Source organism: Monodelphis domestica, chromosome 6 (genome assembly GCF_027887165.1).
Source record: "Monodelphis domestica isolate mMonDom1 chromosome 6, mMonDom1.pri, whole genome shotgun sequence".
NCBI lineage: Eukaryota > Metazoa > Chordata > Mammalia > Didelphimorphia > Didelphidae > Monodelphis > Monodelphis domestica.
The window spans coordinates 272,925,419-272,943,266 of NC_077232.1; the positions used below are offsets into that span (position 1 = coordinate 272,925,419).

The window sequence follows — 17,848 nt, forward strand, 5'->3', positions numbered from 1 at the left end:
CCCAATTGAAGGGTATCCCCTCATTTTCCAATTTTTTGACCACCACAAAGAGTGCAGCTATGAATATTCCTGTACATGTATTTTTCCTTAATATCTCTTTGGGGTACAAACCCAGCAGAGCTATGGCTGGATCAAAGGGCAGACAGTCTTTTATTGCCCTTTGGGCATAGTTCCAAATTGCCCTCCAGAATGGTTGGATCAATTCACAACTCCACTAGCAATGCATTAATGTTCAAACTTTGCCACAGCCCCTCCAGCATTCATTATGTTCCATAGCTGTCATGTTAGCCAATCTGCTAGGTGTGAGGTGATACCTCAGAGTTGTTGTGATTTGCATCTCTCTGATTATAAGAGATGTAGAACACTTTATCATGTGCTTATTAATAGTTTTGATTTCTTTGGTTGAAAACTTCCTGTTCATGTCCCTTGTGCATTTATCAATTGGAGAATGGTTTGATTTTTTGTACAATTAATTTAGCTCATTGTAAATTTGAGTAATTAAACCTTTGTCAGAGGTTTTTATGAAGATTGCTTCCGAATTTGTTGCTTCCCTTCTGATTTTAGTTACATTGGTTTTGTTTGTACAAAAACTTTTTAATTCGATGTAGTCGAAAGTATTTATTTTACATTTTGTGACTCTTTCTAAGTCTTGCTTGGTTTTGAAGTCTTTCCCTTCCCAAAGGTCTGACATGTATACTATTCTGTGTTCGCCTAATTTTCTTATAGTTTCCTTCTTTATGTTCAAGTCACTCACCCATTTTGAATTTATCTTGGTGTAGGGTGTGAGGTGTTGATCCAAACCTAATCTCTCCCACACTGTCTTCCAATTTTCCCAGCAGTTTTTATCAAATACTGGATTTTGGTCCCAAAAGCTGGGGTCTGTGGGTTTGTCATAAACTGTCTTGCTGAGATCATTTACTCCAAGTCTATTCCACTGATCCTCCTTTCTGTTTCTTAGCCAGTACCAAATTGTATTGATAACCATTGCTATATAGTACAGTTTGAGATCTGGGACAGCAAGTCCTCCTTTCTTTGCATTTTTTTTTCATGATTTCCCTGGATATCCTTGATCCTTTGTTCTTCCAAATGAACTTTTTTTATGTTTTTTTTTCCTAATTCAGTAAAGAAGTTTTTTGGTAGTTCAATGGGTATGGCACTAAATAGATAAATAATTTTGGGTATGATGGTCATTTTTATTATGTTAGCTTGTCCCACCCATGAGGAATAAATGTTTTTCCAATTGTTTAGATCTAGTTTTAACTGTGTGGAGAGCGTTTTGTAGTTTGGTTCATATAGTCACTATGTTTGTCTTGGCAGAGAGATTCCTAAGTATTTTATATTGTTTAGGGTGATTTTAAATGAAATTTCTCTTTCTAATTCTTGCTGCTGAACTGGGCTGGAGATATATAGAAATGCTGATGACTTATGTGGGTTTATTTTGTATCCTGCAACTTTGCTAAAGTTGATTATTTCTAGTAACTTTTTGGTTGATTCTCTAGGATTCCTTAAGTAAACCATCATATCATTCGCAAAGAGTGATAGCTTGGTCTCCTCATTGCCAATTTTAATACAATCAATTTTTTCTTCTCTAATTGATACTGCTAGTGTTTCTAGTACAATGTTAAATAATAGAGATAATAAAGGGTATCCTTGTTTGACTCCTGATCTTATTGGGAAAGCTTCGAGTTTATCCCCATTGCAGATGATGTTTGCTGATGGTTTCAGATAGATATACTGTTTATTATTTTTAGGAAAGGTCCTTCTACTCCTATACTTTCTAGTGTTTTCAATAGAAATGTGTGTTGTATTTTATCAAAGGCTTCTTATGCTTCTATTGATATAGTCATGTGATTTTTGTCAGTTTGCTTGTTAATATGGTCAATTATGTGGATAGTTTTCCTAATGGTGAACCATTCTTGCATTCCTGGTATGAATCCTACCTGGTCATAGTGAATTAGCCTTGTGATGACTTGCTCGAATATTTTTGCTAGTATCCAATTTAAGATTATTGCATCTATATTCATTAGGGAGATTAGCCTATAGCTTTCTTTCTCTGTTTTTTACCTGCCTGGATTTGGGATCACTACCATGTTGTGTCATAAAATGAATTTGGTAGAACTCCTTCTTGGCTTATTCTGTCAAATAGTTTATATAACATTGTAATTAGTTGTTCTTTGAATGTTTGATAGAGTTCATTTGTGAATCCATCTGGACCTGGGGATTTTTTTCTTAGGGAGTTCTTTGATGGCTTATTCAATTTCTTTTTCTGATATGGGGTGGTTTAGGTAATTTATTTCTTCTTCTTTTAGTCTAGACAACTTATATTTTTGTAAGTATTCATCCATATCACTTAGATTGCCACATTTGTTGCCATATAATTGGGCCTAATTGTTTTTAATGATTGTCTTGATTTCCTCTTCATTAGGGGTGAGGTCTCTCTTTTCATCTTGGATACAGTCAATTTGTTTTTTTCTTTCATATTTTTTTAATTAGACTGAATAGTATTTTGTCTATTTTATTTGTTTATTCAAAGTACCAGCTTCTAGTCTTATTTATTAAATCAATAGTTCTTTGACTTTCAATTTATTTATTTCTCTTTTGAGTTTTAGGATCTCTAATTTAGTCTTCATCTGAGGATTTTTAATTTGTTTACTTTCTAATTATTTTTTTTAATTTGCATGCCCAATTCATTGACCTCTGCCCTTCTTAATTTGTCAATATATGAACTCAAGGATATAAATTTCCCCTTCAGTACTGCTTTGGCTGCATCCCATATGTTTTGAAAGGTTGACTCATCATTGTCATTTTCTTCAATGAAGTTATTAATTGATTCTATGATTTGTTCTTTAACTACCTGGTATTGGAGGATCATATTGTTTAATTTCCAATTAATTTTTGATTTACCTCTTCATGTTCCCTTACTAATTATTATTTTCATTGCATTGTGATCTGAGAAAGTTGTATTTATTATTTCTGCTCTTTTGTACTTGTTTGCAATGTTTTTTATGCCCTAATACATGGTCAATTTTTGTGAATTTACCATGTGCTGCAGAAAAGAAGGTACATTCCTTTTTGTTCCTATTTATTTTTCTTCACATGTCTACTAACTCTAATTTTCTAAGATTTCATTCACTTCCCTAACCTCTTTCTTATTTATTTTTTGGTTTGGTTTATCTAGTTTGGATAGAGGAAGGTTCAGGTCTCCCACTAGCATAGTTTTCTATCTATTTCTTTCTTGAGCTCCTCTAGTTTCTCCTTTAAAAATTTGGATGCTCTGCCATTTGGTGCATACATGTTGAGTACAGATATTGCCTCCCTGTTTATACTGCCTTTTATCAGGATGTAATTACCTTCCCTCTATCTTTAAACTAGATTTATTTTTACTTTGGCTTTGTCGGATATCATGATTGCAACTCCTGCCTTCTTTTTGTCAGTTGATGCACAATAGATTTGACTCCACCCTCTTACTTTCACCCTATGTGTATCTACCTTCCTCATGTGTGTTTCTTGTAGACAGCATATGGTAGGGTTTTGGATTCTAATCCACTCTGCTATTCGCTTGCGTTTTATGGGTGAGTTCATTCCATTCACATTCAGAGTTATGATTACTAGCTGTGTATTTCCCAGCATATTGATTTCTGCTCCTGTTCCTGCCTTTTCTTCTTTCACTATTTCCGTCTTCACCAATGTTTGCTTTTAAACAGTCCCCCTTGTTCCCACCCTGATTTTACTTCCCTTTCTACCCCCTCCCTTCCTATTCCCCCCTTATTTTCCCTCTAGTCTTTCTAAAATTAACCCCCCGCCCCCTCCCTCTCTTGTACTGCTTCCCTCCCCACCAGACTATTTGTTACCCTTCTACTCCCCTATAGGGTGCAAATCTATTCTCTGCCCCCAATGGATTGGATTGTTTTTCCCTCTTTGAGTCAATTTCAAAGCCCTTAAAACTTGAGTATTTTCCTGTCTCCAATCTCTTTACCCTTCCTGTATATTGATGTTCTCCCCCCTCCCACCATGAGTTTCTTTATGACGTATAAATTTACCCTTATTTGTTTCTTTTACCATTTCTTTTAATATTAACCTATTTTAAGCTCCAATTATATATATCAAGATATATATATATATATATGTATATATATGCATGCTCATGTGTATGTATTTTTGCATGCATATATCTATATACCTATTTGTGTCATGTTCTTTCATCCTATACAGTTTGTCACTGTTCCCTCTAAGTGTACTTCTTTTTGCTGCCCAGGTAATAACAGCAGTTTTTAAGAGTTTACCAATGCCCTTTTTCTTATTAAGGATACATATCATTTTAACTTATTGATTCTCTTTAAAATTTTTGTTTTGTTTTGTTTTGTTTTTCTTTTTTCCCTCTTTTTAAATTACCTTTTGATGATTCTCTTGAGTTCTGTGCTTGGATATCAAATTTTCTGTTCAGGTCTGGTCTTTTATTTATGAATGCTTGGAACTCTTCTGTTGTGTTGAATGACCATACTTTCCCCTGTAAGAATATAGTCAGTTTTGCTGGGTAGTTGATTCATGGTTGTAGACCTAGTTCCCTTGCTTTCTGGAATATCATATTCCATGTCTTCCTTTTTTCCTTGTGGATGCAGCCAGATCCTGTGTTATCCTCACTGTGGTTCCATGATATCTAAATTACTTCTTCTTGGAAGCTTGTAATATCTTTCTTTGGTCTGATAGTTCTTGAATTTGGCTATAACATTCCTGGGTGTTGTCAGTTGGGGATTAAGTACAGGAGGTGATCTGTGGATTCTTTCAATCTCCACTTTTCCCAATTGTCTTCAGCCTCTCTTAATTGTGTTTTGAATTGCATTTTGAGTTCTTCCAAAGCTTGTTTCCAATTCGCTTGGATTTCTGATTTTTTCTTTGCTGATCCCTCCCCCTCTGTTTCATTGACTCTTTGCACATTACCTGTGTAGAAGCTGTCTATTGTAATTTCTTTCTTTGTAAAAAATAGACTCGAATACAGGACTACAATCCCCATGAGCCTTTGCTCCACTTCCCCAGAATGCCTTATAATCTCACCTGGGCCGAGATGAGAAGATATTTAAGCAAAGGCTTTTGAAGGGCTCGGCCCTTTTTGGACTTCCGTTTTTGGAGCAGAGGCGTCTCTTCCATGATGTGAGGTTATTTTGTCTAGGCCTCTGGCCTAGGCACATGTTTCTTACTTGTATATTCTTAATCTTTAACCTTTAATAAACCTCTAAAAAATATATATTCCTTGCAGAGAGAAACTAATTTCTACCTGCCTCAGTCTCCCCATCTCCCCTAAATTTTAATCTTTACATCTTCTTTTTTCTGTTGTTTGTTCAAATTTACCCCTCCTTTGCTCCCCATATTTGTCTGTGCTCTTGCTCCTCTCATTTTTTTTTTTGGTTTTGGGACTGTCAGTCTCCCCTCTTGGAGCTTTGTCAGATCTCTTGGTACAGTTTCTAGGAGAAGAATGTTAGCTTCCCTGTCCTCTGGAGACTTTTGATCGGATTAAGTTCAACTGGGTTGGGCTGTATGTGCTCTGAGGCCGAAGATTCCTGGAAGGCTGGGCCACCCAGGCTCTCCTGTTCTCTCCAGCTGCTTCTCTGCTGTCTACAAGGTTCCCCAGTGCCTTTGCCCTCCCCGAGGTTCCTGTCCTTGCCGGAGGCCCTGCACTCTAGGGGGAAGGTGTCCTGGCCTCCCTGAGCTCTGAGGAGTCCTGATGGGATTATGTTCAACTGGATTGGTCTGGATGTGCCCAGAGGCAAAAACCTCCCAGTAAGACTGGAGCCAGAAGAAAAGACCCAGCCATGCTTCCTCCCCACTAGACACTCTGAGCCCGGCACCTTGCTGCTCACAAGGTAGACCCTCCAACCTACCACCTTTGCCCACCCAGAGTTTCCCGCTGCTGCTGGTGGCTCAGCTCTCTGGGTTGGGGGAAAGGGTCCTGGGCCCTTCCCTCTGCATTCCCCTTAGACCCAAGTGTTCTTGGATTCCAGCTTTTGGGGGGTGTACCTTTTGATTTGAATCTAGAAGGAGGGTTCTCTGCCTCTGTCCTGTTGTTAAGTTTGAATTCCAGTCCCCTAGGAGCATTCAGTTTGTGTTCAGTAAGGAAGGGTTTTCAGAAGTCTGAACTTTTGCTGCTTCTAAGCCACCATTTTGACTCAGCCCCAGCAGTTCTTTTTGATGGCAAAGTTTTCAAAATTAAGGGTATGCCCATCACCTGGGGAATTGCTGAACAAATTGTGATATATGATGATGATGGAATACTATTGAGCTGTAATAAATGATGAAGAAGATGATTTCAGAAAGGACTGGAAAGACCTACAAGAACTGAAATAGAGTAAAGTAAGCAGAAGAATCAGGAGAAAAAATGTACACAATAGCAGAAATATTGTACAAATATCAACTGTGAAACACTTTGCTACTTTTAGCAATACAGTGCGCCATGACAATTCTGAGGGACTCATGAAAAAGAATGCTATCCACATCCCAAGACAGAACTATGGGAGTCAGAATTCAGATGAAAGGATATTATTTTTTATTTTAGTTTATTTGGGTTTTTATTTTGGGGTTTTGATTTTATATGAAAGTTCTCTTACAAAAATGAACAATAAAGAATTATGTTTTGCATGACAATATCTGTACAATGCAATTCACATTGCTTACCATCTCCAGAAAAGGGTTTTCCTGTAGGATGATATCCAGGATTTTTCTTTTGTCATGGTCTTCATATAAACCAATGATTCTTAAGTTGTGTCTCCTGGAATGATTTTCTAAATGTTCTGTTTTGTGAATGAGGTGTTTCATATTTTCCTCAACTTTTTCATTTTTTTATTTTGTTTTATAGTTTCCTGCTGCCTTGTTAAGTTGCTTGCTTATAATTGTTGCATTCTTGTTTCTAAAGACTGGATTTCATGCCTGGCTTTTTGGTCATCCTTTTCCTTCTGGTATGATTTTCTTTGGAAGTAATCTTTCATCTCCCTTGCCTCATTCTCAAGCTGATTAATTTTGACTTTCAAGACACTATTTTCTATTTCCAGATGATTTACCTTGCTTTTTAAGTTCTTTTCCCAGTAGTCTTCAGCCTCTCTTAATTTTATTTTGAATTGTATTTTGAGTTCTTCCAAATCCTTTGTTCAAATCACTAGAGTTTCTGTGTTTTTGCTTGGTGATCCTTGATCCTCTTCTGTTACATTTTTTCTTTGTTCTTTGCCTGGATAGAAGCTGTTGATTGTAATTTCTTTTTTCTGTTGTTTGCTCATATTTGCCCCCCTCCCCCCCACCCCCCCGTAGTTGCCCTGTAGTCTTGCTTTTCTAATTATGTGCTGGATCTGGGGTTTGGGTCTTTTCAGTAAGCCTTTACCCTTGGAGCTTAGTCAGCAAATCTCTTGAAGCAATATATGGGGGAGGGGTTTTTGGAGCTTGAGCTTCCCTGCCCTCAGAAGACTTGATGTGATTAAGACCAGATGAGTTGAAATTTCAGAGCTGGATGTGCCCTGATGCCAAAACCTCAGGAAGCTGGGGGAGGGGGAGGGCATATGGAATGTCTCCACTCTGTGACTAGGATGCCAGCTCTGCTCTTCTTCTTCAAGTGCTTCCCCTCCACCCTTGTCCAAATCTCTGAATCTGGCACAGCTTTGCCCGTAAGGTACTCCCTCCAGACGAGCACCCTTGACTGCCCAAAAGTTCCAGTCACTACTGAAGACTCAGAGGTCCTGGGACATTCCTTCTTCCTTCCCCTTAAACCCAAGTATTCTTAATTTCAGGCTTTTGGGGGGTGTACCTTTTAAGTTGAGTCCAGCAGGAGGGTTCCTTAGCTTTGACTTGTTGTTAGGTTTGATTTTCAGTCCCTTAGGAGCATTTGATTTTTAATTTTTTTTAAACCCTTACCTTCCATCTTGGAGTCAATACTGTGTATTGGCTCCAAGGCAGAAGAGTGGTAAGGGCTAGGTGATGGAGGTCAAGTGACTTGCCCAGGGTCACACAGCTGGGAAGTGTCTGAGGCCAGATTTGAACCTAGGACCTCCCGTCTCTAGGGCTAGCTCTCAATCCACTGAGCTACCTAGCTGCCCCCAGCATTTGATTTTTAAATCGGTAAGGAAGGATTTTCAGAGGTCTGAACTTTCGCTGCCTCTATGCTGCCATCTTGATTCTGCCTCAAAGTTTTCTCTTCTGTTCGTTATTTCTGTTGTTCAGACCATAAAATCTGCCCTTCTTTCCTTTTTAACTTTTTTTCAAGATTATTATTTCACTCTTGAACAATTGAAGAACATTCTTATAAATTTCTATTTCTCTTGGGAATCAGAGGAGTTCTCTTTCTCATGAGATTGTGATTCAATTACTTTTATCTTGCAATATATTTGCCACCAGAAATAGAACGGCTATAAATATTTTTGTACAAGCAGACCCTTTCCCCTTTTTAAATTTCTTTCGGATACAGACCCAGTAGTTGCATTACCAGATCAAATGTATACAAAGCTTTATAGATCTTTGGGCCAATCTGACAGATGAGAGGTGGTACCTAAAAGTTGTTTCAATTGGCATTTCTCTAATCAATAACGTATCTAATGTGCCTCATTGATTTACCATACTATTCCTTGGCAAATATCAGATTGTTTTGATGATTGTTGCTTTAGATTCCAGTTTGAGATCTGGTACTGTGAGGCCTCCTTCCTTCTCATTTTTTTAATTAGTTCCCTTGATATCTCTGTCCTTTTGTTCTTCCCCATGAATTTTGTTAATGTTTCTACTTCTATAAAACAGTTTTTTTTATAGTTCTATAGGTGGCACAGAACAAATAAATAAATTTAGTTAGAATTGTCATTTGTATTATATTAGCTTAGCCTACCCAGAAGCAAATCATATTTTTCCAATTGTTTAGATCTGACTTTATTAGTGTGGAAAGTGTTTTGTAATTATGTTCATATAATTCCTGTTTTGCCTTGGCAAGTAGATTCCCAGGTATTTCATATTGTTTAGGGTGATTTTAAATATAATTTCTCTTTCTAACTCCTGCTGCTGGACTTTGTTAGTAATATATAAAACACTGATTATTTATGTAATTTTATTTTGTATTTTGCAACTTTAGTAAAGTGACTAATTTAAATTAGTGTTTTAGTTGATTAGGATTCTCTCACAAGTATACCATCATATTATCTGTAAAGAATGACATTTAATTTCTCCATTGCCTACATTAATTCCTTCAATTTCTTTTTCTTTCCTTATTGCTAAAGCTAGCATTTCCAATACAATATTAAATAGTGGTGATAATTGATATTCTTTATTCATCCCTGATCTTATTGGGAATACTTCTAACTTATCCCCATTATAGATGATACTTGCTGTGTATCAATCTCTGTGTACAATGTTTTCCTTGTTCTGCTCCTTTCGCTCAGCATCACTTCCTGGAGGTTATTCCAGTCTCCGTGGAATTCCTCCACTTTATTATTCCTTTTAGCACAATAGTATTCCATCACCAACATAGACCACAATTTGTTCAGCCATTCCTCATTTTCCAATTTTTGGCCACCACAAAGAGCGCAGCTATGAATATTTTTGTACAAGTCTTTTTGTCCATTATCTCATTGGGGTACAGACCCAGCAGTGCTATGGCTGGATCAAATGGTAGATATTCTTTTGTCACCCTTTGGGCATAGTTCCAAATTGCCCTCATTCACTTCTTTTACTTCATTCTAGTTTAGTTGTGTGTGTGTGTGTGTGTGTGTGTGTGTGATTAATTTATCTATTTCTCCTTCTTCTACATGTCAGTGGCAAGAGTTAAGGCCCACTACCACAGAAAGTAGGGCAGTGTGTAGCTGCAGAGACTGTAACACAACAAAGAATTTTACAAATGGGTCCCAGAGAACAAAGTGGTAGATGAAATGAGTTGTCTGCCTTGCCAACAAGTGGGAGCTGGTGAGGGAAAGGCTTAATAAGCTCACTAGGGATTATTGTTTTCTATTATCAATAAGGTTATCACTGTTAGTTTTCTTGGTGTCTTGACCTATGGAAACAGCAGTATTGTGTATAACTACTATTAGTTGGGATTTTTTTTTATTAGTGGGGACTGAAGATCCTCATTCTTCAGTGTTGTTTATTACATGATTCAGAAGTCCCCAAATTGATTCAATAACACTACCTCAAGTTCAATGGTTACTATTAGATATAGCATAGCCATATTAATTTGGATATATATAGGCCATGTGTTAGTCTCACTTTTGGCATTGCAATTTTTAATTTTTAAAATAAATATTAAATTATAGTTACAGTCATAAGGCTATTTGGTAAGAAAATGTCTTACTAAATTTGAAAATATACTATATAATATTTGATAGAAGTGTATTTAAATATAGTTTAAATATAGTTATCATTTCTGTTCCTACCCTAATATGTTGGGAAAAATCTGTTATCATAATGGTATCTATATTGACACTATATAAACTATAGGTGGGAACATCTAAATTTGAGATGTTCATGATTATATCCAAAGTATAAAAAGAAAATTATAGGTGTTTCATCATCTCTGTTAATGTTTACATTTCTGAAAGCAGGAAAAATAGATTTGCTACCTTAAACTGAATTGAAGGGAAGGAGAAAACTATTCACAGAAGTCAATAATATGAAGGAGATAATAACCAAGAAGAAAGCCAGCAATCATATCTACAAGTTATTTCCAAAAACACTACTATAAATAACAAACAGGGTGAATAAGAAGGCTTCATATAAGGAGACAATCCAGAGTTTATTTCTTTAAGATTTGGTGGGTTGTGAGAAACATTTTCAAATGTTTTCCTAAAATCACTAACCAACAAAACCTTTAAAAGATACTTATAAAAGACACAAAGTTAAAAGCAAGAGAAAATAGCTAAGGATAAATTTAAAAATTTAGTAGTATCTTTTAATAAGCTGATTTAAACCAACTAAGTAACTTTGAAGAGGTTCATCACCAGACTAGTGGTGAACTTTTTTTTTTTTGGTTAATAATATGAATTAAAGATTAACTGCAGAGGCAGCTAGGTAGCTCAGTGGATTGAGAGCATGGCCTTAGTGAAGGGAGGTCCTGGGTTCAAATTTGGCCTCAGACCCTTCCTAGCTATGTGACACTGGGCAAGTGACTTAACCCCCATTGCCTAGTCCTTACCACTTTTCTGCCATGGAACCAATACATTGTATTGATTAGTTTCATTCTTCATTAATGGAAGGAATATACACACAATTTAAGCTAGAAAGTATTGAATTGTTGTTATTAATAGGTGTAGGAGTGTCTACAAAGCACTGGAGATACAAAGACAGGCAAAAAATTCTCAAAAAACTCACAATCTAAAGATTGTTATAATTACTTTTATTGTTTGTATGGTCAATTTTTGTGAATGTGCCATGTGGTGCTGAGAAGAAGGTGTATTCCTTTTTGTTCCTATTTATTTTTCTCCATATGTCTACTAATTCTAATTTTTCTAAGATTTCATTCACTTCTTTTACCTCTTTCTTATTTTTTTTTTGATTTATCTAAATTTGATAATGGTTGGTTTAAGTCTCCCACTAATATGGTTTTGCTGTCTTTTTCTTCCTTCAATTCTCCTAGTTTCTCACAGGCTCGCTCAGGACCTGTTGCGTTTGCAGCCCACCTGGCTGCTAAGTTCTGCCTGCCTACCTGCCTGTTTCTCCTGCTGCTGCTCTTGACCACTCTGTCCTCACCTGGTGCCCGATCTCCCAGCCCTGCCTGCCTTTTTCTGCACCCCAGATCCACGAACACGACCCCAGCTGGCTCATCACCCAGATCCTTGGAGCAGAATGCACAGCACTCATTTCTACCAGCTGGTAAAAGGGGTATTGACCACGAGGGTGGATAGGAGTGTAGGAGGGGAGAGAGAAAAGGGAGAGAGAAGAAACACTTTTCCAAACAGGAACTTAAAAGCAATGGGCTATTTAAAAGGATGCCTTTTGACTGTTCTGGTAATTTTATTGACTTCACCTGCATGTCAGGGAGAAGATTCAACTAATTTTGAAGGGGAAAATGGGTGGCTCAGCAAACTGAGAGCCAGGCCTAAAGACACGCGATTCTGGGTTAAAATCTGGCCTCAGATACTCCCCAGCTGTGGGGCCCTGGATAGGTCCCTTAACCCCCATTGCCTAGCCCTTACCACTCTGCCTTCGGACAATAGACATTTAAATGGATAATTAATTTAAAAAAACACATCTAAGGAACTTAAAGCCTGGAGGTTCAAAGGCATTTCAGACTCCAATGGTTTATATAAATCTCTGTATTCTACCTCATTTAATTGTTTGCTTTGTTTAAGGTTGAACTTTGTGATTTTAACTGCATTCAATATTATTCTGTTATACTGAAGATTGATTGAATTTATTTTGAATGTACTGAGCTTTGAAATTCTGTTGTTTTTCCCCTATAACTATTGAACAAATATTTTAATTAAGCCCAGATATGAAAAAAAACAGCCTTTCTAAATTTTGCATTTGTAAATTGTCACATAGAGGATAGATGAACTTCAGAACTGGTTACAATTGCTATAACAACCTTTGGAAATTTTAATGTGCTAAATATCTCAACTGATTTTAAGGGTTTTTTAAATACGATTTTTGGAATTTTTCTTAACAATCTCTGGCCATTACACCTACCATGAGGTGTAAGGCCAATTCTAGCTGAAGTGAAATACATTTTATAACCCCCAACGTTCCCTCATTTCTAAATATGTGAATGGAAGTTGGGGCAGTTAATCTCAGGGCATTTGTACCCCTAAAAAGCCTCCAAAAAAGGAGCACCCCTTTATTTATACTCTTCAGCTCACTATTTTACTTCCACCAGAATGATATATAGATTTCTTGATTATGTTCTTAACCCAGGATGAGTTTTACTTTGTTTAAAAATATGTTTAAATACCAAGGTTGAAAGATTACTACGTTTGTAAAAATTGTGAAAAATATCCATCAGTTCATAGATTTAAAAATGCCATATAGAAATTTATGTGAAATATGATAGTGTGTTTGTTTGCTATTGTAATTAATTGGGCTATTGAGAATTTTGGAGATATTGATATCTACATATTTGTACTACTGTTCAATTCATTTGTCATACTCACAGTAGAGCATGGCCAGACATGAAGAGGAAATGGATCTCATTTTTGGTGAGAAAGCCTTGTATGCTATATTTTCTTAGCTGACACAGTGTGTCAATGATTATAAGCTACATTTTTGAATTTTTAAAACTCTTTTATTACACATAAGACTTTGATAGTCTATATTTTCATCCAGAAATTGTTCTTTTCTTTTGGATTTTTCTGATATCTTTTTAATTTCTCTTACCAATTGATTAATATACCTCATACTTCAGCCATGCATCCCTAAGTGATCCTGTATTTGTCAATCATCCTCTTAAAGGGGGAATGTAAAAATATCATTATTTAAATTGCAAAGTTTAAATTCTTTTTGAGAAGAATTTTAGGTAAAGAAAGATGATACCTCTCTGAATCCAGAACTGGACTGTTGGAGAAGACACAAAGAAGAAGCCTCCAGACCACAAGCTGAACAAAAATGAACTTTGGATGTGGTTGATTGAACATTTATTTGTATGTATACTTTCATGCCAAAGGGGACTGCCCCCTAACTGGCTTTTTGTCAATGCGTCTAGCAATTATTGGTTGTTTTTTTTTTCTTTTCCTCAATCTAAAGTTATTGTAATCTTTAAGTTGATTATGTTTTAATGATCCTTTTTGGGGAAACCTTTCCCAATAAGAATCAAACAGGGTAATGTAAAAATAGACTCAAACTCTGGACTTTAATCCCCAGAAGCCCTTGCTCCACTTCCCCAGAATGCTTTGAATTCTCACATGGGCCGAGATCGAGAAGGTATTTAATCTGATTGTAAAGGCTTTTGTGGGGCTTTTGGACTTCTGTTTTGGAGCAGACGCATCTCTTTCATGATGTGAGGTTATCTTGTCAAGGCCTCTCTGGCCTAAGCATGTGCTTTTTATTCTGTATTTTCTTTCATCCTTAACCTTTAATAAACCTCATAAAAATATAATACTCCTTGCAGAGAGAAACTAATTTCTACCTGCCTCAATTTCCCTAAATTTTAATCTTTACAGTAGGATAAGCTAATGCAATAAAAATGACAATCCTACCCAATTATTCTACTTATTCCTATACCAGATTTCATCTGGAAGAACAAAAGATCAAGAATGTCAAGGGAAATAGTGAAAAAAAATGTTAAGGACAGGGACCTGGCAGTGCCAGATATTAAAATGTACTATAAAGCAGTGGTCTTCAAAACAATATGGTACTGGCTAAGAGACAGAAGAATGGATCAAGGGGTAAATGACCTCAGCAATTTGGGTTCAATAAATCCAAAGTTCCCAGATTTTGGGACAAGAACTCACTATTTGACAAAAACTGCTAAGAAAATTAGAAAACAGTATGAGGAAAATTAGGTTTAGATCAACATCTTACACCCTATACCAAGATAAATTCAGAATGGGTAAATGACTTAAATATAAAGAGTGAAAACATAAATAAATTATATGAACAATGAATAGTATACCTGTCAGATATGTGGGTAAGGAAGGAATTTAAGACCAAGCAAGAGAAAGAGAGCACTGCAAAATGTAAAATGAATGACTTTTATTATATCAAATTAAAAAGGGTTTACATGGATTGATGGGGATATGATTGGGGATGTAGACTCTAAATTTAGATTCTTCTGGTGCAATAAGGAAATAGGTCTTGATCTAGGATATATGTAAAACCTAGTGGAATTGTGTGTGGGTAGGTAAGGAGAGAAAGAACATGATTCATGTAACCATGGTAAAACATTCTAAATTAATTAATTAAATAAAAATTTTCAATTAAAAAAATTTAAAAGATTTTGTACAAACTAAATCAATGCAACCAAAATTAGAAGAAAAGTGACATACTGGGAAAAATTTTTTTACAATAAACAACGGTTTAATTTCCCACATATAAGGAACTAAATGAATTGTAAAAAATTAATTCATTCCCCAATTGACAAATGGTCAAGGGCAGTTTTTAGATGAAGAAATCAAAATTATCACTACTCACATGTAAAAGTGTTCTAAATTCCTCCTGATTAGAGAAATACAAATAACAACAACTCTGAGGTAACACCTCACACCTAGTATTTTGGCCAATATGACAGCAAAGGAAAGTAATATATGTTGGAGGGGATGTAGCAAAATTGGACACTAATACACTTCTGGTGGAATTGTGAATTGGTCCAACCATTCTGGAGGGCTGCCCTTTGATCCAGTCATACTAATGCTGGGCATGTACCCCAAAGAGATAATAAGGAAAAATACTTTTATAAAAATATTTATTGCTATTTTTTCTGGTGGTAAAAAAATGGAAAATGAGGGGATGTCCATTGATTGGGGAATGGTTGAATAAATTGTGTTATTTGATGATGATGGGATACTACTGTGCTGAAAGGACTGATGTACTGGAGAATGTCTACATGAACTGGAAAGACCTCTAGGAATTGATGCATGGTGTAATGAGCAGAAACAGAAGAACATTGTACATAGAATTCATACATTGTGGCACAATTTAATGTAATAGACGTTTCTATTAGCAGCAATGCAAATACACAGGACAATCCAGAGGAACTTATGAGAAAGAACACTATCCACATCCAGGGAAAGAACTGCAGGAATTAAAATGCAGAAGAAAAGCTATGATCAATCACAGGGTTTAATGGGGATATAATGGGGGTTTTCATGTTAAAATATTACTATATTGCAAATATGAATAACATGGAAATAGGTTTTGAGTGTCATTGTCATTTTCATCTGCTTCCTCTGATTCATCTTCATTGTCATCAGAATGCAGATCTTTCATTATAGACCTTAATGGACCTTGTTGTCTGAACTGGGATGGAGTAAAACTGGAGCTGGAGCTTGAACTTGAACTGGCTGGACTGGGTTGTTCCAACTCTCTCATCTTCCAGTCAGGATTCTCCAAATCTTCTGAAAGATCTGCAGGATGTCCTTCAGATTTGGAGGACATGTTTTCCTCCATGGCAGAGTCATTGGGATTCATAATATCATCAAAGGGGGGGTAACGTTGATTTCTTCTTCTCTGATTTATCACCTTCCATTTTTACCTTTCCCATCTTAACATGAGACTTATCTTTTGCAGGTTTTTTCTCAGCAGAACAAGTGAGTATCAGTGGTGGGACACTAGAAAAACTTTTAAGCAAAGCCTCCAAGCTGCTTTTTTTCCCCTTTTTTTGGCTGCAAGGTCCTCAGTCTCTGAAACAGTGGGCCTCTTACTGGGGACCTTTTTGTCTTGCTGCTGCCCACCTCTGAAAGTAAGTAAGCTGCTTTCATGTTTTGGCTCTTTTGACATGGGTTTAGGTTCCTTGAAGGCCATCTTAGGAACTATTTTTTCTTCTTTTAGTGGTTTGTTTTCTTTGGGTTTCTTAGAGGATTCTTTGGAAGATTTTTTTATGTTCCCTGGAAGGTTCTTTGAAGGCACTTTTATGTTCTCTTGAGTACTTGAGAGGTTTTTCCTTGTGCTCCTTTGATAACTTATGAGGTTTTGAGAAACTGTTACCACTGGTGCTGCTGCTATTTGTATGGCTACTCCTATTGGGGTCTCCTCCTGCCTTCAGCAGCTTTCTTCTGAAGTCCTCTGTGAGGCTGTTGAAAGTTACCTTTTCACAATGGAGGTGACTTACAGATGGATGGCCTTCAAAGTGCAGGAATAAGTCATAATCAAAGCGGACTTTCTTAGGTTCTTCCTTGTTTTTAAAATAAACCTCAATTGGCAAAATGAAACCAGCATACCCAGATTCTTCTACTTTGTAAGATGGATCTTTGCACACTCTTTTTGGCCTAGGAAAGCTTTCATGCAAGTGAAAGATGACTTTCTCCACAAAGTGCTGAATGTTACTGTGCTCGGGTCTGCAAACAAACACCATCCCGTCATGGGTAAAACCCAGTCATGGGTAAAAGATTTAGGTGGGTTTCTTCCTAACCTGGGCTCGGTCCCCTAGCTCCAACTGCACCTGAACAGTACACAAGCTGGCCATGCCTGGGGGCCGGGAGGTTTGCTGGTGGAATTGCTTGTCAGCCCTGGGAATGGGGAGAGAAGAAGGGTTTAAAGAATCATGAATCATGTGAACATATGTAATCATTCTAAGTATTTTTTAAAAGTTTAGATCTTTGAGTGCAGAGGCCATTTTGCATTGATCATTTTTATCTCTGGGGCATAATGATGTTTTATACATATGGACTTAATACTGATTGACTGATGTAGTGAGTTCAAGTTATAACTTGACGGGTGGCTGGTCCTCATTTAGTGTCACAACATCTAGAGAGAAGCCCCAAACTGTTGGAGTGGACACCCAACAAGGATTTATAGAATCAAAGGAAGTAAAGTTGCACTGGATGAAACAGTATGAATGAATGAATGACTAGCAGCCCATCTGGAGGAATACCCTCACCAATAAGCTCACAAATCCAATGTTTTTATTTTGTTGCTCTTTTTATAGGACATTTTATAGTATAAGAAAGCAATTTAAATATATGATCTAATTCATTTCTCAAAATACCACCATAAAGTGAATATTACAATATTTTATAATGTTACTATTTATAATATTACTATTACTATATTACTAAGTGTAATATTACTATATTTAAAAATGAGGACACTGATGGTTAGGGAAGTTAAAGAGAAAGAAAAAGGAAAAGTACTTATTAAGTATATAATATATTTAAGGAACTGTACTAAATAAGCATTTTATAAATATTATCTCATTTGATCTTTACAAAAACCCTGAGATATTTCTCATTTCACTGTTGAGGAAACTGAGGCA

At 36.4% G+C, this 17,848-nt stretch overlaps 1 pseudogene; it reads right to left on the minus strand.

Annotated features, from left to right (window-relative positions):
• Positions 1 to 14,865: 14,865 nt before the first annotated feature.
• On the minus strand, positions 14,866 to 17,152 carry LOC100018757 (protein AF-9-like; annotated as a pseudogene).
• Positions 17,153 to 17,848: the final 696 nt, after the last annotated feature.